Here is a 24,306-nt window from a genome sequence, read left to right as displayed (position 1 = left end):
GTATTTCATATTTTAACATTCTATCTTTAAAACATCAAACACCTTATCTATTTTTTCTAGCTTAATTTTACATTGATATTAAAATTAAAACATTTAAGATTTCTCAATTTCATATCACTAAAAAATCTCTTTTTCCTTTATACAATTCTCTTCAATATCCAGTTCTCATTTATCTCATTTCCATATCTATAACAATTATACAATATTTAAAATAGTAGTCATTAAAATACAAATCACAAGGAGGAGAAAAAAAAGAAAAGAAAGAAAAAAACAAAAAAAGGAAAAAGGAAAGAAAAAAGAAAAAGAAAAGAGGAGGGCAATAAGATATTCTTATTTCTCATTTATAGTTTCCACATATTAAAAATTAGCCAAAATTTGTTCCATTTTAACATTCAATACATCCTTCATGTCTCTGCATCCAAATGTATTAGTTATATTCTATCATTTTTAGCATATATACATCTTAACCCATATCATTTAGAAAAAACTCAATATTTCAATGTTAATATTCATACATTTGTATTTTATTTTTTATTTTTATTATTTTTTATTAGTTAATCAATATTTTTATCTACTCATCAAAACATTCTTGTAATCCCGCTACCATCCTGTTTATTTTAATATTATCTATTTGACCTCCTAAAAATGTTCATATTTCTTCAATCGTATTCTTGCTTTCTTCCTTTGCCGTGCCATTTTACACTTCTTTGCCTCAGGGTCATCAAAGCATTCTTGTATTACTATTTCATATTGAAGTGGACCCCCAGACTCCACCACTGAATAATTAAAGAATCTGCCAACAGCACCAAATCTTATTATTTTCACCTCTTGGTACAATTGTCCTGGTTCAAATAAACTTCCTTCCAAATTTTCTCCATCACAAATATCCAATTTGTTCTCAAAGGCAGGATGCCCCATTAGCAATGACAACACGAGCACAACTAGTAAAAGATACCAGGGGAGAAGGTCTCTCATGTTATCTTCCATTGGGGGGGGGGATGGATTTATCAGTGCTTATAACCTGCCCCCACCACAAAAGACTCTGGATGGCATCAAAGTATATAAGAATTGTTATGCTTTGCCTACAGTAACCAAATCACTTTCATAACTGTTTTAAGCATGCATCCAAATACAGTGTATACTGGGCTCCCTGCAGGGCATTGGAAGCTTGCTAAGCAGCTCTGATAAAAAACAGAACCAAAGCTTATATACCTGTGGTGTACTACATGTCAAAATACATGTCAAAGATGAGACAAGAGGGGTTTAAGTTACATCATCATATGGGAATTATTTAGATTAGCATTTTAATTCAACTCCCAATTCTGGGAGTTGAAGTCCACATCTCTAAGAGTTGCTGAGGTTGAGAAACACTATCTTAGGTAACTCCATTTGGGTGACCCTTTTATTATTTATCCCTTCCCACAAGTTCAGCATGCTAAGTATGTTATCTCCAACATATGGTCAATGAACATAAACAGTCTGGCTCCTCACTGAAGCTTCCCTTTGTTGCCAATCTGGGAAACTTCACCTTGCTGTGCATGTTTCCTTACAAGACACTTTAAGCAGCTCACATATATGGGGGAGGGGAGGGATCCGATAGGTTTGGTAGCAAATGCAGTTCATATATGCATTTCCACCATAGAATATATCATTATAAGAACATAATAAAATAGTATTTCTAGTTTTCTATATTGCCACAAAATAGAGCTAGCACAGTACAACTTTCCCCAAACCTACACAAATCACAGACCTACAGTAGATGCCATCACTCAGATCAAATGTGGCTGAAGGCTTGTGGAAATATCACAGATTTACCATGGGTAGAGAATGAGAAAGGAGGTATGCGTACTCTAGGGAGATGGTCTTCCTAAGAGTGGGGGCTACCCAAAAGACCCATTGTCTGCCTCCCTCTCCATTGTTTTGCTCATGGGGGAATTCTTAATAAGTTCTCCGAGATGACTGGACTGAACATTATTTCAGGCAAGGCATTGCCTGATGTGTCTCAGTGCTGGACCATAAAAGGTTTTAAAGATAATAATAGTCAGCACTTTCAGTTTGTCCTTGGAGCCTACTAATGCAGCAACTTTAAAACTGGTATACATTCAGCTGGTGGGGTTATCCCACCAGCAATCTGGCTACCACAAATTGTACTAGCTATAGATTCTGTGATGTCTCCAAGGGCATCCAGACCAACAGTACACTGTAATAGTCTACTCAGGTGGTGATCAGGAAATGCATTACTAAAATGAATGAAAATCTGGGAAAACAGAGCAGCTGTAGACTATTATGGAGGCGAGTATACAGTAGAGTGAAACACACACGTTTGTTGGCTGCTTCCTAAATAATATAGCATAAGAAAACCATACCTCATTTGTTAGAATTTCTCAGACTGTCACTTCCAAACACTAAGAGCAGTTTGACAACAGAACTAGATAACCAGAGAGGGAGTAACTTCCTTTGGGTAGTTGTGTTCAGAGATGTGTTTAATTTGGAGTCTAGCACTAAGCAGATGGTTGGGAATAGGTAGATTGCTTCTCCACTTCTATGATTTCATGAATTTCTAAAATAAATTTTATTTCATTAAATAATGAAGAATGCTCAGTGAATCAATCAAATAAATGTAGAAGCCATTTTTGGCAAAGCATTAATAAAAATGGTTGTCCATCATCTTGAAATTCATATGAAACACATTAGAAGATCTATAAAATAGAGCCAGTCAAAGAGAAAGAAGTTTCAGCAGTTTGGAATTTCATACTTGTTGAACCAATTCATACCATTAAACATTTTAGCTATCTCACTTATGCAGTGCTTGTGGTTAAAAGATTCTTAGCCTGATAAAGAGGATGTTGCACTGCTTAGATAGTTCTTGTTCTGCCCTGATTTAATGTTTAACAATTATCTGTCGGACAAAATCGCTCAGATTTGGACCGGTCTGGACTCTGACTGGGCAGAGTCTGGCGATCAGGACGCGGGCGGTCTTGTCGATATTACCTGGGAGGAGTTTGACTCTGTGACTCCGGAGGAAGTGGACAGGATCATGGGGAGGCTAAGCTCCACCACATGTTTATTGGACCCGTGCCCTTCCTGGCTGGTTTATGCAGCCCGGGAGAGGACATGCAGCTGGTTCCAGGCAGTTATATCGGCTTCTTTGAACGAGGGTAGCTTCCCCACCGTCTTGAAAGAGGCGGTGGTGAGGCCTCTCCTCAAGAAGCTTGCCTTGGACCCAGCTGTATTGAACAACTTTCGTCCCATCTCCAACCTTCGCTTTCTTGCGAAGGTTGTTGAGAGTGTGGTGGCGCATCAGCTCCCTCTGGTCCTGGATGAAGCGGATTATCTAGACCCGTACCAGTCGGGTTTCAGGCCCGGGCACAGCACGGAGACGGCATTGGTCGCGCTGGAGAATGATCTCTGGAGGGCTCGGGACAGGGGACATTCCTCTGTTCTAGTCCTATTAGACCTCTCAGTGGCTTTCGATACCATCGACCATGGTATCTTGCTGCGGCGTCTCAGGGGATTGGGAGTGGGAGGCATGGTCTTACAGTGGTTCTCCTCCTATCTCCAGGGACGTTCGCAGTCAGTGTTGGCAGGAGGGCAGAGGTTGACCGCGAGGTCTCTCGTTTGTGGAGTTCCTCAGGGGTCGGTCCTCTCGCCTCTCCTGTTCAACATCTATATGAAACCGCTGGGTGAGATCATTCGTGGTTTTGGAGTTGGGTATCATCAGTATGCTGATGATACCCAACTTTTCTTTTCAACCCCAAACCACCCCAGTGATGCCCTCAATGTGATGTCCCGTTGCCTGGAGGCAGTTCAGGTCTGGATGGGGAGGAACAGACTTCAACTCAACCCCGACAAGACTGAGTGGCTTTGCATACCTTCATCCTGGGTTGATTCGGATATTCCACCTCTCTCTATGGGGGGTGAACTATTACCCCCCGTGGATAGGGCTCGCAACTTGGGAGTCCTCCTAGATTCACGGCTCACCTTGGAAGACCACATAGGGGCTGTGACTAGGGGGGCTTTCGCCCAGGTTCGCCTGGTGCGCCAGTTGCGGCCCTATCTAAGCCGGGATGATCTATGCACGGTCACTCACGCGCTCGTGACCTCTCGACTAGACTACTGCAATGCTCTCTACATGGGGTTGCCCTTGAGGACCACCCGGAAGCTCCAACTGGTACAGAATGCAGCCGCGAGAGTTGTGTTGGGAGTCTCCCGATACTCCCATGTCACACCTCTGCTCCGTGAGCTGCATTGGTTACCAGTTGTCTTCCGGGTGAGATTCAAGGTACTAGTAATGGTGTTCAAAGTCCTACATGGCAGGGGGCCGGAGTACCTTAGGGAACACCTGCTGCCAGCATCAACTTCCCTCCGCCCTGTACGTTCCCACAGAGAGGGTCTCCTCAGGGTGCCACCGGTCAGAGAATGTCCATTGGTGGCCCCCAGGGGGAGAGCCTTCTCTGTGGGCGCCCCGGAGCTATGGAATCAGCTACCGGTGGAGCTCCGGACGGCGCCCGATCTTCGCTCCTTTCGCCGCGAGCTAAAAACATACTTTTTTGAACAAGCTGGCCTGGCCTGATGAGTGGACTGGGGGGGTTGTTATAGTCATTTTACTGGGGTTTTAAGATGTATTTTTAGGATATGGGCAAGTATTTAATTATTTTTTAACTTTTGTAATCCTGTATTTTTATTCTTGCCCTGTTCACCGCCCTGAGTCCTTCGGGAGAAGGGCGGTATAGAAATATTATTAAATTAAATTAAATTAAAATTAAAATTAATTTCAAGAGAAGATCTCTTCCAAGTCAGATATGCCCCTGGTGACTTTATAGACTTATGGAACACAGAATAACAGAGTTAGAAAAGACTTGGGGGGTCTTTTAGTCCAACCCTCTGCTTAAGTAGGAGACCTTTTACTATTCCAGGCAAGTGGCTGTCCAGTGTCTTCTTAAAACCCAGCAGTGATGAAGCACTCACAAGCTCTGAAGGCAAGCCATTCCACAAGTTAATTGCTCTCACTGTTAGGAAATTTTCCTTAGTTCTAGGTTGCATCTCTCCTTGATTACAGTAGTTTCCATCCATTTTTTCTTCTCTTGCCTTTTGGTGCTTAGGAAAATAGGTTGACCCACCCTTCTTTGCGGCAGCCCCTCAAATATTGAAACACCGCTATCTTGTCACCCCAGTCCTTCTTCTGTCCATGAGAGTTTTTCTGGCAACATAGATAAATGGTTTGCTACTACTTTTGTACATGCAGAGGACAGAGGAAATGGCCTTAAAGGACAGGAAAGAGCTCTTACTAAGAGAATGGTCAGATAAGAGTGGCTTGAGCCTGGACCAAGAAAATAATGTGAGAAAACATCTAAGACAAGGCCATCCTTGGTTCATGTGAATATTAAGAAAGGAGAGAACACATGTAGACTTCCAAGATATTAGTATAGTTATTACAATAAAAGTACTCCTGATCTATATGTTATTGGTTTCTTAGTCTGGTTTACCTTGTTAGGTTGACATTTCAGGGTTGTGTTTTTTTCCCCAGTTTTTTAATTTATCTTATTGCCTGGCATTTTCTGTTGGTCTCCCATCCCAAACAATTACAACCTCAGTTCTGTTTAGCTTTTCAAGATCAATAAGATTACCTGTGTGCTGTCACTTGATTCCTCATAGCTCATGTCTGGTGCTGCATATTCAAACTATTTTTAATGTTACTATTTGGTATTCCCTTACTTCCCTTCTTTCCACCAACATAATAAATAAACTGCCAGCTCAGACCAACAAATCACAAAACTCACAATGACAGGCAGCAAAGGAAAGGGGGAAATGTATTCTCTTTCATTAACTTTTTAAAGCTTACTGATTTTGTAGAATTGTTGCAGCAAATTGTAAATGATGTATGGAGTTAAAAATTCATGCCCCCCTACTGCATAAAAAGAATAAAAACACAGCTTTGTAATCAGGATGGCCTTGTTTGTGGGGAATGTCTTACATCAGAAGCACTCTAGATCTAGGTAGAATATTTGGCTTGAACTAAAGGAGACTCTGATGCTTTTTGAATACCAGTGGAGCATTTCTCATTAAAAGAAACATATCTGAAATACCAGCAGATCTTCATATATATTTTGATCAGTAAAGGGAGCACCAGTAGCTTCCAAAAGGTTTTGAGCAACTACTCTCAATTGCTGCAGTCCATTGGTGTGAAGACTACATTAATACTGAGAGCCAGTTTCATGTAATGGTTAAGGCACTTTGCTAAAAACTGGAAGGCCATAGATTCTAGTTCTGCCTTAGGCACAAAGCCTAAGGAAAAGGACAGTGAAAAACCACTTCCAAAATCTTGCCCAGAAGACTGCAGAAATTAGTCTAGGCAGGCACCAGGAATCAACAAAGACTTGAAGGCTTCTATAAACAGACACACATTTATATTCCCCTCCTCCAGGTCAGATTAAGATTCTAAGGAGCAATAGTATAGTTGAAAAGTCTAATTTCTAACATTAGTAAGTGAAAGCCAGACATACAAAATCTTGGTCAGCTCCAGAAAGTGAAGATGAATGAATGGATCAGAACTCAGGTAGCACCATGTTACAATGTATTGGTAATGACACACTTGAAATACTGCATCCAGTTTTGGTCACCACGATGTAAAAAAGACGTTGAGACTCTAGAAAGAGTACAGAGAAGAGCAACAAAGATGATTATGGGACTGGAGACTAAAACATAGAAGGAACGGCTGCTGGAATTGGGTATGTCTAGTTTAATGAAGAGAAGAATGAGGAGGGACATGATAGCAGTGTTCCAATATCTCAGGGGCTCCCACAAAGAGGAGGGACTCAAAGTATTCTCCAAAGCACCCAAAGGCAGGACAAGAAGCAACAGATGGAAACTAATCAAGGAGAGAAGCAATCTAGAACTAAGGAGAAACTTCCTGACAGTTAGAACAATTAACCAGTGGAACAACCTGTATCCAGAAGTGGTGAATGCTCCAACACTGAAAGTTTTAAAGAAGAGACTGGACAGCCATTTGTCTGAAATAGTATAGGGTTTCCTGCCTGAGCAGGGGGTTGGACTAGATGACCTCCAAGGCCCCTTCCAACTTTATTATTATTATTATTATTTATTATTTATTATTTTATTTATTATTATTATTATTATTATTATTATTATTATTATTATTATTATTATTATTATTATTATTATTATTATTATTATTATTATTACAGTAAAACATCAAGCTCTATCAGGCAATCAAAATTCAAGGCAGAAGAGTAGCTAGTAACACACATTCACAAATGATGGTTGTTTTTTCCAGCCATATTTTATACAAGAGGCTGTACCTACCCTACCTCTAGAACAGCATCCCCCCGAAGATTCACACAGCTCCCATTCTACAAAGGTTTCATAAGTTCATATGGCTTTGCTCCCAGGGTTGGAGTTAGATTGTTTTTTCAGTACATATTCATTTCTTTTTAAACTCTTTTTCATCATATAAGTTACCCAGAGTCACATGGGGGAAGGTAGTCTTCCAAATCTAATTAACTAACACTGTGTACATGCCTTCAAGTCAACTTGACTTCTGGTAACTGTCTAGACAAGATCCTGCAGATTAACTAAACTACCCTTATTCAGCTGGTGCCTATCAAGTCTGATTTAGATCAATGGTAATCTAAATAAATGTTTTTCAACCTTAACAGCTTTTGATTCCTGGATTTCATCTCCCAGAATTCCCAGAAATTCTGGGAGTTGATATCCATACATCCTAATGTTAGTAGATTTGCAGGGGGGGGAACTGATCTAGATTTATTGAGTTACTCTTGAGTGCATTTGACTCCCAAGGGGCTTGCTTGTGTAATGGTGTATTTGTGCTTATGTGCATTTGATTCAGGATTGCCAACATTCACACTGGCTGGGTGGCTGTCTTGGGGAGCTTAGAATAGGATCTTGGGCTGTGAGAACTGATTCTGACTTACGTTAAGGGCTGATATATCTAATAAGATAAGAAAACTTTTATTGTTATTTTTTTACTGTTGACACACATTAAAAATGAAATTCTGTTACCCGCTGTTGATTACACTTTTTCTCAAAGCTGTAATGTAAGTGCTAAAACTAACCTATGCTTAAGTCTGAGGAATTGAAATGATAAATAGAATCTCTCTGTATCTACCTACCTATCTGTCTGGTTATCTATTTATCTGTTGTAGGAAGTCAGCACCCCAACCCCCAGAGAAGAAAATATTTTGGGGGATATTAAAAAAGGGAGAATATTATATTTCCCCAAAGGATCTTAAAGGCAGAAAAGCAGGCTCAGTTTTTCTTAATAGCCTCAAGCAGAAATTGAGCAGGCCAGCTATGTAGAAATGCAGATCTGATAATCCTATTAAGGAAGATTGAAGCCAGGAACCTTGGAGCTGATGGGATTAGAAAGACAAAGACCCCTAAAATCTACATCCCACACCCCAAAATCTAAAGACATGATCTTTAGGACATAATAGGATTAGCCCACCACCATAAGAATACCAAAAGGGCACACTGAAACTCAGGTCAAAGTTCATTGCACAAGAACAGGAACAATCTCAACCAGGAACAACTCCAAACACAAAATCCCAAAAAGATATAAAAACCCACCCACTCCCAGCTCCATTTTGTCAGCTGCCCCAGAACTGCATGCTGTTGCTATTCTGCTCTTCAATAAAGAACCTTCTTTCCAAACAGTCTACATTTTGTTTATTCCCGGCTTGGACTAGACCTGAAGATTTTTCTTTCAACTCTATCTATCTATCTATTTGTCTGTCTGTCTGTCTGTCTGTCTGTCTGTCTGTCTGTCTGTCTGTCCGTCCGTCCGTCCATCCATCCATCCATATGTAATAAAAATATCAACAGTACTATTGTGGAGGTTGTCCAATTACTTGTCCTATATATCACAATTCCTGACATGGATTCCCAAGTGACAAAGAATAACCTGATAAAACAAATACTAATAAAAATAGTAAAATATATATTTAATTCATCACTCAATGCATTGAATGATTAATAACAGTTTTAAAAATGCCTGAGAATAAGATCTCTGTATAAGATCTTTAACATTTATTTAAAGACGTTGATGTGGAATTAAGTGTTTGTTAATTTACAGTTCTTTGGAGATGGGAGAAATTCTAAAAGGTTTCAGATGGAGGATTTATTATGAATTTATTAGTCAGCCAAGTAGTTGTGGGCTTACTTGCAGAGCTGGATTTTCCTGTCCTAAATTCAATGAAACATGGTCTTACCTTCCTCTTATCAACATACATACTTTCACACCTGAATAAAGAAATGATGGGGAACTATAAAGTTCAGATGCTGAAGCTTAGGTGGGGCCTTGGAGGGGGGGAGGAAATAAAATAAAATAAAAGAAGAAAAGAAAAAGAAAGAAAAGAAAGAAAGTAAATATTCCATTTGTTTCCTTCTGATCTTGGATAAAATGGGACATTTAGCCCTTCAGTGCTAAGATGAATGCCTTCTTTAATTAAAAGATGAAGGTGGTTTATTAGCCAAAGACATCAGGAGAAGGTGACTTCTCTAACCCACAAGAGAGTTTTTAGGATCAGATTACTGATGTCCAGTCCAGATTTTCCTGTTAAGATTACTCCCCTTTTCTGCTGCTGAATGGAAAAGAGGAAATATGTTGATGGTAGGAGAAGCAAGTAGGAGAGAAGGTGTAAGGTATGGGTGTCAAATTCACTATGACATGTCACAACATATTGTGATTTTTTTTTTCATTGCCAGAGCTGGGATGGGCACAGCCTCAGGATGATGCAACCAGCCTGTGGGCTGGCAGTTTGACATCCCTGGTGTAAGGGGATGGACACATTACAAGAAGTGGTGAATGAAGGAAGATGAAGAAACAGAATTAATAAAGGAGAATATTTGACCTCAGTGTTGAATTGAGGGGTACTTGGTGCTCTCTAAGTTTGGTTGTTTTCTTGCAGATGTTTCATTACCAAACTGTGTAACATCATCAGTGCTGATGGTGTCACTAGTTTGGGCAATAGTAATGAAATATCTGCAAGTAAACTACTAAGCTCAGAGAGCACCAAGGACCACTCAGAAACAAAACTGGTGGTTTTGTAGGGTAGACAGGAAGAAGCAAGGATGTTTGCAGAGTATGATGCTTATAAGTTGCCCTTGAGAGTGAAATGGGTCGTATATATATATATATATATATATATATATTAATAAATGGTAAAAAAAATTGAGATGTCAGCATGACAATGAAATAGAAGGCCATGAAGAAAAAATAAATTGCATTATTGTGCCAGTCACTGCAACTTTTTTTTAAACCATAACATGTAGATATCCTTAGGAGGGAGAGATGGTATCAGTAGTGCAAAAAGGGGGGAACAAATAGGGCAACTTTGAACTTGGAGCATCCTTGATCCCACACAACCTTTTTTAGGAAATTATTCAAGACCATCTTCCCTAAATTGAAAATATATACCTCCAGCTGAACTTTTAGAATGTAATAAGCTTCTAAAGTTAATACAAATCAACCCACTTAACAAGCTAATGATGCTTTTGGGAGTTTCCTCACCATCTGTGATGCTTTCTTGTAGCCACCTGTAAGCATGCTTTATTGATTTCCTTAACTATTTAAAGTTGATATGCAGTGGTTGATGAGAGACCAAATCTGCCCATCAGGGAAGGAGAGGTAGAAAGGATGACCACTTGTAAAAAGAGTGACAGGAAATTTACAGCAAGACAAGTAGCTCATTAAGGGAGAAATTCACAAGGAGAGAACTTTCTTTCCAGCTTTAAAGACATGATTAGAGTCTGACTTGCTCTATAAGCACAAACTCTGTTTAGAGCTGAGCATGGCCATGGGAACGTAAAACCTGCAGAAGATGTAAAAGCAGATACCCAAAAAATTCAGGCACACCCATATTACAGTATTAAAAATAAAAGCAGTGTGAAAAAGTTCTCACTGCATTCGCTTGCAAGAAAGAAAAATATGCCTGGGGTATTTGTAGCAGCTAGTTGACTTTGGGTGTTCTGGTAAGCCAACCACAGGCATCCCTGATTAGTTCTTGTGTGTGTGTGGGGGGGGGTTGTTTCTACCTAGGCATCCCAAACTTTTGCCTAGAAGTTAAAAATATATCCTGAAAAAAGGTATCTGAAAAAAACATGTTACACCATGAGAGAGGGCAGCCACCTGCAATAAGGCCAGCACTTCAGTTTCCATTGCCCTGTCCCTTTAAGGCAGACATGTCAAACTTGTGATGTCATGTGACATCACACAATGTATCAGGATGGTTTTGCCATTGCCGGCAATGAGGTGGGTGCAGCTTCTACATGATGCATCCGGCCCACAGGCCGACAGTCTGACACCCCTGCTTTAAGGTGTCTCCCTAACCAGCACAGCAGCCGGTGGCTACGAAAGCTGATTTGTGGCTGTTTATGGAAATAAAGCCTGAAGCTGCCTAAGGCAAATAAGGAGACACGGTTTTCCAGCAGTAGGATTCTCAAGGAGTGGTAAGGGAGGAGCAGAAGTAGAAGCTTTGTAGAAGAATTGGGGAAGAATAGTGAGCAGTAAGTGCTTGTGTTGGCTCACTGAGGTTTTGGAGCCCAGCGATCGGGGTATAGTTTAAAAGAACCCATGGTGTGCCACTAACAGGACAGCAGCATGCAATCCTGCATGCAATCACCAAATGTTAAGGCTTGAGATCATTCTAATGTCTTCAAGACAAAATGCAAACCAACAGAATCAGAAGCCCCCTTGATTAAGCTTGAGCCATGCACACTTTGTTTTTTTTTCAAAAATGAGAAAAAATGGTCTCCCTAAATCAGACTACAGTTCAGAGAATGCTGCAGGCTATTGGATAATATGGGGGCACTGCTGATGGGAGTCCACCCATCCTGAAAGAGAGCCTCCCCCCCAGTCACTTATGCAGCCTCAATTCCTTTCCAATGTAAACTTTAATATAATGAAAATATAATGGCAATTGTGATTCAATTAATTGATTTCTTTTAACAGAAAATAATTTATGTTCTAATGAAGGAAAATGTAGTTTAGGACATGTGTGTGTGTTTTTAGGTCTGCTCACCTTTTGAAGTTGAGCCTGCTGCCTATACATTATTCAAAGACTTAATGTGATTGATGGGCTCTCAAAATTATGCATACATCTGCTAAACAACAGGTTTTGTAGAGTGGTGAACATACTTGATAAACACGCCACCAGGGAGCATGTCCCCCCCCCAACATTGCTGACCTATAGCTCCTAATAAAGGTGAAAATTTCCTGTGTTCATTTGTGAAGGGAAGACAAATGGTCATTTAGAAACCCCATTAGAGCAGTGTTTCTAAACCTTAACAACAGCACGGCGGGCTGGGGAATTCTGGGAATTGAAGTCCACACACCTCAAAGTTGCCAAGGTTGAGTAATACTGGATGAAGACTTCGTGTCTATCAACCAGTATCTATCAACCAGGCAGATATTTTCCCTTGGTTCCTGTTTATTTGCTGCTTGTAATAATTCAGGACACCAGGATGGAAATATAGTCCTTCAGCTAAGGCTATATACTAAAAATGTGGATGATATTAACTTTTCCAAACAGGTATAAGCCAAACAATTCCTACCTGCTTGGAATCTCTCTCTGGCTTGACTTTAAATATCTAAAGGTAAAGATTTCCCCTATCCACTTCTGTCTGACTCTAGGGAGTGGTGCTCATCTCTGCTGCTTAGCCAAGGGAGGTAGCATTATCCAAAGACATTTTCATGATCACGTGGCCAGCACGACTATGTGCTGAGGTGCAGGGAACGCTGTAAACTTCTCACCAAATGGCTAACTGAAAGTTTTAAAAAGATTTTGTTGCAAATAGCAAATCTGAACTGTGTACTTACACAAAGCTTGAAATTAAATAATCCTCCATAAAATATATATTTCATGCATTTTACAAACAAAACAATGTCAATGTAACTTTTTTTCCCCCTTGGTACACCCTTGGTGTACCCATTTTCTATATGCAGGATTGACAGATTGCTATGTACACCTCCAATTTACTGAGTGCTCTAGAATTTTTAACAACAAAATCTGTATTTTGTTGTCTTCAGATCATGGGGAACCCAATGGGGAAATTTCAAGGGTCAATCAATTCAAATTTGGAAATTCAGACTGATCAGTTAATACCTTGGATAAGTTGCTCAACAGACTTTTTGTGTTTTATTTAATATATGTTTATTATAATACTGGGTCAGAGAAAATCCGATATGGATAGATCCAATGTAGATTTTCCCCTGGATATTTTCAGCCCATACAATTGTGACTAGTCCCCCAAATTTTATATATATATGTAGCATTACCCCCTCAGAGGCTGCCAAAACCCAGGCCCTCCCAGCCCTGCTACCCTCCGTCGTGCTCTGCAGCTCCACTCTCAAGTAGTTAGTAAAGTGTCTTTTCTAGCAGAAACTCATGCAAAGTGAGGAGGTGGCAGACTCTCATCATCAAAGGGGGTTTTCAGGAACAAAGATGACCGTCCCTAGCCCCGATAGTCAATGTGTGATGGTGTTTAACAGCCCCAGGCAGTCATAGCAGCAATAACAATAATAACAATAATAACAATAATAACAATTTAATTTAATTTATTAATATTTCTATACCGCCCTACTCCCGGAGGACTCAGGGCGGTGTACAGGGCAAGAATAAAACACAGAAATTTACAAAAACTAAAAGATAATTAAATGCATGCCCGATTAAAATACAATTGATACAACCCCATTAACGCTCCTGGAAGCTGGAAAGGGATCTGGAGAAGAAGAACAACAAGAGGAGGAAACAGAGGAAAATGGTGCTGGAGGAGATCAAGCTACAATCTCTTTGGATGATCCTAGAGAGCAAAGAGTGACGCGTGCTGCTTTAAAACGAGCAAAGAAAATAAAAGAACATGATCAGCAAAAGTCTTCAGATTCTTCACAACGCATTCATAGCCAAGCTGTGGGAGGAGCACGGCCTAAAGTAACCAGTCCTATCAAAGCTGTGGTCCAAGAGCTTTTCGGGGATATACATGGCAACTAAATTTTTAACCTGGAATGTTAATGGACTAAACTCACCGCAGAAGAGGAAGAAAGTTTTTCAATATTTAAAACAATTTAAGATAGATGTTATATGCCTGCAAGAAACGCATATTAGAGTTTTGGATCAAAAGTATTTATTGAACTCGAGGCTGGGTACGCAATTTGTTGCTTCTGCAGAGAATAAGAAAAATGGAGTGGTTGTTTATGTTAAAAGTGCCTTAACAGCGGACCTAATTGAAGCAGATAAGCATGGAAGATATGTTATGATCGAGCTGTTGTTTGAAGGTAAAAAGACGCTTTTAGTTGGATTATATGCTCCAAATCAACAACAAGCTGACTTTTTTAGTTTACTTCATACAAAGCTTACCCAGTTGGATTATAAATCCTTTATTTTTATGGGGGACTGGAATGGAGTTATGGATGTACAGTTGGATAAGGCTGGAGCCTTTAAACGCATTCCAAGTCACGCTAGACTGCCTAAATCTTTTTTTGAAATGAAGGATGACCTGGAATTGCGAGATATTTGGCGTGAGAGACATTTGTGGGAGAAGGATTATACATTTTATTCTGATAGACACCAATCTTTTTCGAGGATTGATTTTATTTTGTTGACTAATGATCTTCTTTTGAGAACTAAAAAGGTGAAAATCTGCGCAAGAATTATCTCTGATCACAGTCCAGTGTGGTTGGAGATTGATAAGGAAAGAGGAGATAGACGCTCATGGCGCGTAAATGAGAATTTGTTTAGAAATCAGAGAAATGTGGAAGAATGCAAACAGCGGATGAAAGATTTTTTTGAGATGAATATGAATAAGGGTACCTCTATGGATATGGTTTTGGATGCTAGCAAGGCCTATATGAGAGGGGTGTTGATATATATGAATAATAGACATAGACGTGCAGTGGAAACTAGAAGGAAAGAACTGGAGAATGAAATAAAGGAAAAAGAAAAGGCTTTGATTTTGAACCCAGAGGAGGTGAAGATCAAGGAGGCTATTAGACTGTTACGAGGACAATTTGATAAATTAATGGTTGATCAAGTGGCGACCAATCTGCGGTTTGCTAGGCATAATACTTTTTGCAATGCTAATAAGCCAGGCAGATGGTTGGCTTATAGACTGAGGAAAAAACAAAGGGCATCTAATATAGATAAGATTGAGTATAAAGGAAGGGTTGTGTATCAACAGAATCTTATTAAGGATGCCTTTGTGGATTTTTATTCGAAATTATATACTAAAGAGGACATTAATGCAAAAGATATTGATACGTATTTGGAGAAGGCTAGCATCCCGGTTCTTACGCAAGTACAAAAAGAGGGGATTAACCAACTGATTACAGAAGAAGAAATTTTTACAGCTATTAAGGAACTGAAGGTGGATAAAGCACCAGGCACTGATGGCTTGACTGCGGCCTATTATAAAAACTTACAATTAGAGATGATAAAACCGTTAAAGGAACTGTTCCAGACAATCCAGAGGGGGGGAAAGGTGCCCCCGTCTTGGAGAACAGCTTTTATCTCTTTGATTCCGAAGGAAGACCAGGATGCTACTTTAGTTAAAAATTACAGACCGATATCGCTTTTAAATACAGATTATAAGATATTTGCTAAGGTTTTGGCTAATAGACTGATGAGGGTTCTGCAACAGGTGATTCATGGGGACCAAACGGGGTTTATTAGTGGAAGACAAATGAAAACTAATGTGAGACATATAGTTGATGTGTTAGAGTTTTTGGAAAGGCACAACCAGATCTCTGCTGCGCTAATCTTTTTAGATGCTGAAAAGGCTTTTGATCAATTGAACTGGCAATTTTTGTTGAAAGTTTTAGACAAAATGGATTTTGGGGAAAATTTTTTACAACCGATTAGGGCATTATACCAAAAACAAACTGCCCGAATTATAGTTAACAATAGTTTGACAACAGTATGTAATATTGAGAAGGGCACAAGGCAAGGGTGTCTGCTATCGCCCTTGTTATTTATATTAACATTAGAGATATTATTGGTTAAGATTCGGAATTCGGAAAAAATTAAGGGGATACAAGTTGGAGATCAGGATTACAGATTGAGAGCATTTGCAGATGATCTGGTTGTTACAGTGACCCAGCCAGAGAACTCTGTTGTGGACCTGATGGAGATAATAACACAATATGGGAAGGTTTCTGGATTTAAAGTAAATATACAGAAAACTAAAATTTTGGCTAGAAATATGACAGTTTCGCAGAAGGCTCTCCTAGAAGGATTAACTGGATTTGAGATTGTTAAAAGGGTTAAATATTTGGGGGTGATTTTGTCGCCCTCTAATACAAAGCTATATAAAAATAATTATGAAAAGTTATGGGGGAAAATTCAAAAAGAACTGGAGAGTTGGGAAAAATTGCAATTGTCCTTGTTGGGACGGATTGCAGCAGTGAAAATGAATGTCCTGCCCAAATTTTTATTCTTATTTCAAATGATACCGATTCTTAAGAAAGACTCTAACTTGGAGGAATGGCAGCGTGGTATCAATAAATTTGTGTGGGCAGGGAAAAAGCCACGAGTTAAACTTAAGATTATGCAGGATACTCGTGAGAGAGGTGGCCTTAAAATGCCTAATTTTAAATTATATTATGAAGCTGCTGCACTAGTAGGAATAAGTGATTGGATTAATTTGACACAATCGAGGTTATTAAATCTTGAGGGCCATGATCTGTTGTTTGGCTGGCATGCATATTTGTTGTATGATAAGAAGGTAGATACTGTGTTTAGGATGCATATTTTAAGACAGGCATTGCTGAGAGTTTGGAAGAAGTATAGACATAAGTTAAGCAGCAAGATACCATTGTGGGCAATCCCAAAACACGCAATAGAAAATATACATGCTGGTTTCAAACATGATGAGACTACTTACAAGGAAATTTTAAGTTTGGAAAGGAATATTTGGTGCTTGAAATCATATAGTTTCTTGCGAGAAGAGAAGGTTGTTCAGACTTGGTTTCAATATATTCAGTTACAGGCCAGGTGGAAAGAAGACCAAAAAAATGGATTTGCAACGACTGATGAAAATTTGATAAAGCAAATTAGAAATCAAGGACCAGCACATATTAAACGGATATATCTTGCATTGATAGAGATCGATTCAGAAACAGAGCTTGTTAAGGATTGTATGATAAAATGGGCCCAAAATATTCAGGAAGTTATTACAATGGACACGTGGGAAAAGATCTGGGTGAGGAATGTAAAATTCACTCAAGCTCAAAGTCTAAGAGAGAACTTTTACAAAATGTTTTATAGATGGCATCTAGATCCTAAAAAGCTTGCAAGTATGTATCCGAATTATCAGCCTAAATGTTGGAGGTGTGGTGATGAAGAGGCAACATATTTTCACATATGGTGGACATGTAAAAAGGTCAAGGCTTTTTGGATAAAAGTCTGGTGGAACATGCAGAAGATTTTTAAACAGAGGATAAAGTTTTGTCCGCAATTTTTTTTGTTGGGAATAATTGTTGACGCTACAGTTGTGGACTCTAAGTTGATGTTGAATTTAGTTACGGCAGCAAGACTTTTGATAGGTCAATATTGGAAGAAAGAGGAACTGCCGACAATACAAGAGTGGATTTTAAAGGTTTCCGACTTGGCAGAGATGGCGAAGATTTCGGCCTATTTGAAAGATTACTCGCAAGAACATTATATTATGGAATGGAGAAAATGGATTGAGTTTATCCAGAATAAGTATAGGGTCAAGAAGTTTTATCTAGCATTTGAATAAGTCTTCTTTCGTTTTCTTTTTTCTTTTTCTATTTTAGTTTTTTATATATATTTAATATTGCTAAGGTTTGTTTGATCCTATATAAGTTAGAGAGTGATGGATTTTAGAATTTATAGTTGTTAGTATATGGTTGTTTATGATTGCTTTTTTATATATAAATACCTTGTATTTAGCTCTGGGAAGTCCGGGGGGGGAGGGGGGTTGGGGGGAGGTGGGGGGGAGGAGGGAGGGGGGGAGGGGGGGAAGGGGGGAGGTAGGGATGGGAGGAGGGAGGGGGAAGGGGTTTTTTTAAAGGAAAACTGTATTTTTAAAACTTTTCAATAAAAAAAAATAAAATACAATTGATACATAGTAAAAAATGCCAATAAAAATAATAAAAAACCCCACGAATCCCCCCTCAGGCCAGGCCGGCTTGCTCGAACAAGTATGTTTTCAGATCACGGCGAAAGGAGCGCAGATCGGGCGCCGTCCGGAGCTCAACCGGTAACTGGTTCCATAGCTCCGGGGCGCCCACAGAGAAGGATCTCCCCCTGGGGGCCACCAGTCGGCATTCTCTGACCGGTGGCACCCTGAGGAGGCCCTCTCTGTGGGAACGCACAGGGCGCAGGGAGCTTGATGCCGGCAGCAGATGTTCCCTGAGGTACTCCGGCCCCATGCCATGGAGGGATTTGAACACCATTACTAGCACCTTGAATCTCACCCGGAAGACAACTGGCAACCAATGCAGCTCACGGAGCAGAGGTGTAACATGGGAGTATCGGGAGACTCCCAACACAACTCTCGCGGCTGCATTCTGTACCAGTTGGAGCCTCCGGGTGGTCCTCAAGGGAAGCCCCATGTAGAGAGCGTTGCAGTAGTCTAGACGAGAGGTCACGAGCGCGTGAGTGACCGTGCATAAATCATCCCGGCTTAGATAGGGCCGCAACTGGCGCACCAGGCGAACCTGGGTGAAAGCCCCCCTAGTCACAGCCCCTATGTGATCTTCCAAGGTATGCCGCGAATCTAGGAGGACTCCCAAGTTGTGAGCCCTATCTACCGGGGGTAATAATTCACCCCCCATAGAAAGAGATGGAATATCCGAATAGACCCGGGATGAAGGTATGCAAAGCCACTCGGTCTTGTCGGGGTTGAGTTGAAGTCTGTTCCTCCCCATCCAGACCCGAACCGCCTCCAGGCAACGGGACATCACATTGAGGGCATCACTGGGGTGGTTTGGGGTAGAAAGAAAAAGCTGGGTATCATCAGCGTACTGATGATACCCAACTCCAAAGCCACGAATGATCTCACCCAGCGGTTTCATATAGATGTTGAACAGGAGAGGCGAGAGGACCGACCCCTGAGGAACTCCACAAACGAGAGACCTCGCGGTCGACCTCTGCCCTCCTGTCAACACCGACTGCGAGCATCCCTGGAGATAGGAGGAGAACCACTGTAAAACCGTGCTTCCCACTCCCAATCCCCTGAGACGCCGCAGCAGGATACCATGGTCGATGGTATCGAAAGCCGCTGAGAGGTCTAATAGGACTAGAACAGAGGAATGACCCCTGTCCCGAGCCCTCCAGAGATCATTCACCAGCGCGACCAATGCCGTCTCCGTGCTGTGCCCGGGCCTGAAACCCGATTGGTACGGGTCTTTATAATCCGCTTCATCCAGGACGAAAGGGAGCTGATGCGCCACCACACTCTCAACAACCTTCGCAAGGAAGCGAAGGTTGGAGACCGGACGAAAGTTGTTCAATACAGCTGGGTCCAAGGCAGGCTTCTTGAGGAGGGGCCTCACCACCGCCTCTTTCAAGACGGCAGGGAAGCTACCCTCACTCAAAGAAGCTGATATAACTGCCTGGAACCAGCTGCGTGTCCTCTCCCGGGCTGCATAAACCAGCCAGGAAGGGCACGGGTCCAATAAACATGTGGTGGAGCTCAGTCTCCCCATAATCCTGTCCACTTCCTCCGGAGTCACAGAATCAAACTCCTCCCAAGTGATATCGACAAGACCACCCGTGTCCTGCTCGACAGACTCTGCCCAGTCAGAGTCCAGACCGGTCCGAATCCGAGCGATTTTGTCCGACAGATAATTGTTAAACTCCTCAGCACGACCCTGCAAGGGTTCCTCCCTGACCTCCTGATTAAGGAGGGAGAGAGTCACCCTAAACAGAGCGGCCGGGCGATTATCTGTGGACGCGATAAGGGTAGCGAAGTGATTAGACCTCGCCACCCTTATCGCAGCAAGATAAGACCTAATATGGGTTCTTAGTCGCAATCGGTCGGATTCGGATTGGCTGGACCTCCAACCGCTCTCTAGGCCCCGTCTCCAGCGCTTCATCTCCCGGAGCTCCACAGAGAACCATGGAGCTCGATGGGATCTGCATCGGGTCAGGGGCCGCAAGGGTACAACTCGGTCAAGAGCCTCAGTGGCTGCCCTTTCCCAAGCTTCCACTAAGGCATCTGCCCAGCTGTGAGTGGGGGAGGCAGGTGGGGACCCCAGCACTGCCTGGAACCTCACGGAATCCATTAAGCGTCTGGGGCGGTACCATCTAAATGGTTCCACACACCCACGGCGGGGGGTGGCAAAATGGAAGACCAGCCGCAGGAGATGATGATCGGTCCATGACAGGGGCATAATAATTGGGGAGCCCCCACCAAGATCATCTAACCACCGACCAGATAAGAAAACTAGGTCAAGGGTGTGGCCTCCCTCATGAGTCGGTCCTGAAATTACTTGCGTCAGGTCCATGGCCGTCATGGAAGCCATGAACTCCCGAGCCAACTCAGATGATCCTCCCAGAGATGGTAGATTGAAGTCCCCCAAAACTATAAGTTTCGGGAACTCAACCACCAACCCAGAGAGGACATCGAGAAGCTCAGGCAGGGCTGCTGCTGCGTGACTAGGTGAAAGGTACACCAGCAGCAAGCCCAACTGCGCACCAGGGCTGCATCTCAAGAAGAGAGACTCACACCCGACAATCTGCAGAACGGTGGCCTCCCGTGGAGCTAAGGTCTCCCTCATAACAACAGCCACTCCCCCACCCCTACCCTGAGCCCGAGGCCGGTGTAGCACCCAGAAACCTGGTGGGCAAAGATCAGCCAGAGGAATACCGCCCTCTGGGCCCAACCAAGTCTCCGTGATGCAAGCCAGGTCCGCCTGCTCACCCTCGACCAAGTCACGGACGAGAGGAGCTTTATTAACGACAGACCTGGCATTCAAGTACACCAGCCGGAGCTCAGGAGGCTGCACATCCTCACTCCCGGGACCTCGGGGCAGAACAAGAGGGTCAGAACGCCTCACCGCTTGCAAGTAGCGGAGAGGCCTTCCCTGAGATCGATACGGCCCTCTGTTCCTGCATCTGCTGCCATTCCCTAACGTCGTGGGAATAGGCATTCCCACGACTTGCCCTGGAGCCCCGGGGGCGACCGACCCCCGCTCCTCCCCTCCGCGATCAATCCCGGCCCTGGCCTGAACAGTGGTTGCTGGACTGCCCCCCGTATCCGAACAACCAAAAGAAGTTCCCGCCCCCCTCCCTAACCTCCTAAAAATTTAACCAAAAAACTAACCAGGGGCCTCTTATTTGGCTTATATTGGAGGCCCCTACCCATGCCCAGCCATCTCTCAGGGTCCCAACACTCGGGCCCTTCATCAAGAGGAGGTGTAAAGAGTAAGGCGGGACGCTCCCAGGTTGGGGGGGGCCCTGAGAGCGTATAAGGTTGTGCTAGAATAAGTCAGACGCATGATCTTAACAAGTCCGACAAAAAAAACAGCAAGGCAGACCAGATCAACATGGGAGGATCTCAAAATAAATAAATCGAAGGCAAATGACCAGAGAGCCAGCCCAGCTCCACTGCCACTAGAGCTGGGAAATCCCGGAACAGATCGAATCCCGCCCTCTCACGGCGGTCAAAGCCGGGGGGCAACCTGGTACATACAAACCAGGGGAGCAATACCCCCCAGAGCTCTCACCTCTGGGAGGCAGCAGATGTAAAAACTTAACCACTCTCCCACAGTGGTTACAACCCGGGCCTTCTATTATAGGGGAGGGGGGAGAAGGGGAGGGAGTTAGAGCAAAAAATCTATAAAATGCATCAGGATTAATAAGCCGGCATGGTCACAAAATGGTAGGAGAGATTCCGATTATATAAGTCACTTCCATGTTGCAAAAAAGACTGGATGATAGTCAGTCAAGAAGTAAACCACAACATGGTCCAATGATTTTCTGGCGGCGCAGAGATTAAATTTTGCCTCACAAATGTCCGAGGCAACAGCGTCCGCGTTCCACCACCAGGCCAGGTCACCATATCAGAGAGGCCCACTCCCTTCACCGTCAGCCATCTCGGAAACCAGCTAGATGACGTCTCCACCACTCCAGCATTTTCACCCCCCCGCCGCTCCAAGCCGCGATTCATGGTAATAATAAACAAGAAGAAGAAGAAGAAGAAGAAGAAGAAGAAGAAGAAGAGGAAGAGGAAGAGGAAGAAGAAGAAGAAGAAGAAGAAGAAGAAGAAGAAGAAGAAGAAGAAGAAGAAGAAGAAGAAGAAGAAGAAGAAGAAGAAGAAGAAGAAGAAGAAGAAGAAGAAGAAGAAGAAGAAGAAGTTGGAAGGGACCTTGGAGGTCATCTAGTCCAACCCCCTGATCAGGCAGGAAATCCTATACCATTTCAGACAAATGGCTGGCTAGTCTCTTCTTAAAAACTTCCAGTGTTGGAGCATTCACCACCTCTGGAGGCCGGTTGTTCAACTGGCTAATTGTTCTAACTGTCAGGAAGTTTCTCCTTAGTTCTACTGTAGGTTGCTTCTCTCCTTGACTAGTTTCCATCCATTGCTTCTTGTCCTGCTTTCAGGTACTTTGGAGAATAGCTTGACTCCCTCTTCTTTGTGGCAGCCCCTGAGATATTGGAAGACTGTTATCATGTCCCCCCTCGTCCTTCTCTTCGTTAAACTACACATACCCAATTCCAGCAACCATTCCCTATATGTTTTAGCCTCCAGTCCCCCAATCATCTTTGTTGCTCTTCTCTGTACCCTTTCTAGAGTCTCAACATCTTTTTTACATCATGGTGACCAAAACTGGATGCAGTATTCCAGGTGTGGCCTTACCAAGGCATTGTAAAGTGGTATTAGTACTTCACGTGATCTTGATTCTATCCCTCTGTTAATGCAGCCTAGCACTGTGTTGGCTTTTTTGGCAGCTGCAGCACACTGCTGGCTCATATTGAAGTGATTGTCTACTAGGACTCCGAGATCCCTCTCACAGTTACTACTATTGAGCAAGGTACCACCTATACTATACCTGTGCATTTGATTTTTCCTGCCTAAATGTAGAACCTTACTTTTTTCACCATTGAATTTCATTAGTCAATGTTTTCACAGGGGCCATTTGAAAACTAGTGGGCTGGGGAAAACCTCGGCTCCAGGCAGCAATAGGAACACGAACAAAGGTAGTCAGCATTCTGAAGTAACAGCTCACCCTGCAAGGACAACTCCCCACAATGTCTATAACTTGTACAAGCAACAATAATCAAAGTTCGGATGTCTGCTAGTCTCCAAAGCAGTAACGACCAGCCTCTCCTTCTCTTCTGTGGTTGCTCGCAGTCTCAGGTGTCAAAACCCCTTCCCCCTTTCCCTTATTGTTAAAATTTGAATTTAGCAATGCCAGCAACTTTCTCTCTCCTCACTCTCTCTCTTGCCTCCACTTGGGATTTCCCCCCCCCCTGCGAAATAAAGCAATACAATTCCACCTTCTCACTCTCTCCTTCCCTCTCCTTCACAGAAAGGGATCAACTAAAACATCAAATCCCTCTTCGACTTCACCTGGTCTCTCTCCCACATCAGCAATAGCAACCATCCCCTTTATTCCCCCTTTTTCTGGTGTCCTAGCTTCCCTCTCCCTGGGCAGGCTCCTGCAAAGCCTTTCAGCCAGCCCTGCTACGTGTCTGTGTTTGTGTGTGTGTGTGTGTGTGTGTGTGTTTGTATTTGTCATACAGAGAAAGAAAATGACTTGTTTGGTCTGTTACTGTGGATATCACAACCAGGATCAATGTGTTGATCTGAGAGAAGTCTTTCTATTCATCACCAGTTAGTTAGAACTGAAGAGGTTTCTTGGATGACAAGTAAAACATCTTAAAGAAAAATAAGAAAGTCCAGTAGTATTTAAAATAAAAGCACTTTGGGGACTCAGAGAAGTCAATTCAGATTAAATATTAGGAGTAATTTCCTGATGGCAACCTCTGTCAATCAATAGAGTAGGCTGCCTCATAAAGGGGCATGTTCCCCATCATTAAAAGTCTTCAAGCAGAAATTAAATCTGCTTGAAGCTCTTTGAAATGCTTTATAGATCCTGTACTGGGCAAGGGTTTGGATTAAATGACCTCTCAGATACCTCTTGTCTCTCTGATTCTATGATCAGTTATTTTTTCCTCCATGGACAAGCATTCACTCATTATCAGCCCCATTTCTACCTTGTAGTGATACAATCCAGATGTGGGTTTGACATCTGAGATAGCAAGACAATCAGATGTCAAATAATTATATAAGAGAAAGAAG

General features: G+C 42.3%; 1 long non-coding RNA gene across 1 annotated transcript in view; it reads left to right on the top strand.

Annotated features, from left to right (window-relative positions):
* Positions 1–24,306, top strand: part of LOC310632964 — a 1,456,945-nt gene that overhangs the window by 225,930 nt on the left and 1,206,709 nt on the right. The window lies entirely within an intron of this gene.

The sequence above is a fragment of the Vipera ursinii genome (assembly GCF_947247035.1).
Source record: "Vipera ursinii genome assembly, chromosome: 1".
Taxonomy (NCBI): Eukaryota; Metazoa; Chordata; class Lepidosauria; order Squamata; family Viperidae; genus Vipera; species Vipera ursinii.
Note: the sequence above shows the minus strand (reverse complement) of the source record. Positions and strands in the feature narration are given on the sequence as shown.